Here is a 1579-nt window from a genome sequence, read left to right as displayed (position 1 = left end):
CCTGGACTTCCTCCAGCGCCCATCCCTCTGGACCCATGTGGGAATGAGCAGCCTACCGAACCCTAAGTTCACTCCTCGCTACCTCTCCAAAGCCACCGTTCTGGATAGTATTACCCATGCTAAAATCCCTCGATGCCCAGAATTTCCACCCTCCTGTGCTATTTTTTTTTCAATTCAATCTGAGTGTTACAGGCAGAAGACTGTGATTCCAGGGCTCCTTCCTCAAAAACACTTCCCAAGGCAGCACCAAATCTGCCCAAGGGGAACCGCCATACAAAACATCCACCCAACCCCTACACAGGGCCTGGGCATGTTCCGTGGGGAAGTTGGTGGGATCCTGCCCCATGGCGTGGGCACAGGGCAGGCCCCAGTGATGGAGGACACGCTTTTCTAATCCATGTGCTCTTTCCTACCTCCTTGGCACGTGACTTTCAGGCTACCAAGTGTCTGCAGAGCCTGGTCCCACAAGGTCCCTGCCACACAGACATCTGCCCAGACACCTCTCTGTTACAGGCAGCGTGCATTTACGCTGCAGTAAAAATAACTGGTTGCACTGGCTTTTCTTTTTTAATCCAGTTGCTGAAACTCAGTCACCATACGGATCCCAGGGAGAAGAGCCGGCAGTGAGGAGCACTGGATAGCCCTTAATGTGACAGAACATCTCCCCCTGAGCTGCCAGCCCCCTGAGATTCGGAGAGCTCAATTTCCTGCCTGGCATGAAGAATACGGGATGGCTCTGTACTAGGATCTCTTAATTGAAATTTGGCCAATATCAAAGTCTATCTAATCACAGCACTGAAAACAAAAGAAAAACAAAAATACTCCATGGTCTTGTTTCTGAAAAGAGCTAAAAATGCAGATATGAGGCAGAAATTATTAAAAGCATTTTATCTCCTATTATTTTACGAAAAATAATAGGTCTTTGGGAGGAGAAGAGAATGAAGGTGAACACTGAGTAGCCATCACAGAACTGGCAGAGCGGATAACAGCCATCATGATTTATGCAGGTTCATGATTTGTTATTATGCATGGTAAACACCTTTTCAAAACTACCGGGAACAAGTTTTAGAGTTATCTCTTGCACGCACACAAAAAGCTTTGCCAACAACCTTTGAAAAACCAGACACAAGAGTGATCATCTGCTTTCTTCACCAAGAGCAACGCAGCAGCAGCTGCCCCGAGGCAGGTTCAGCCCCAAGTATTTAGGAATAAAAGTAACTCCTTCATACGCACTGTGCAGAACCCAAAATCCAACCCTCTTCCCAGACTGTGCACTGTTATTTTCCTGCTCAATTTTAACCCACGCTCCTTTGCAGTGTTGCCAACTGTTACAAGTCTTCCAATACTGATTTTGTGAAAGTACCAGCTCCTGGAGTCCCGTTATTCGATGGCGACCTCGCCCTGCATACGTTAAAAAGCATTTTTGAATGCTCAGACCACAGGATGAGAAGATTTTTCCTAAAAACTTTCCTGACTGGAAAGTAAACAGGGAGAATTAATTCGACATCTATTCAATGGGCAAACACACAGGCAGAAAAACCCACCGCTTCGTGCGTTTAAGGAGGTCTCGGAGAGGCAC

The sequence above is a fragment of the Eurypyga helias genome, unplaced genomic scaffold (genome assembly GCF_000690775.1).
Source record: "Eurypyga helias isolate BGI_N326 unplaced genomic scaffold, ASM69077v1 scaffold16188, whole genome shotgun sequence".
Classification (NCBI taxonomy): Eukaryota; Metazoa; Chordata; class Aves; order Eurypygiformes; family Eurypygidae; genus Eurypyga; species Eurypyga helias.
Note: the sequence above shows the minus strand (reverse complement) of the source record.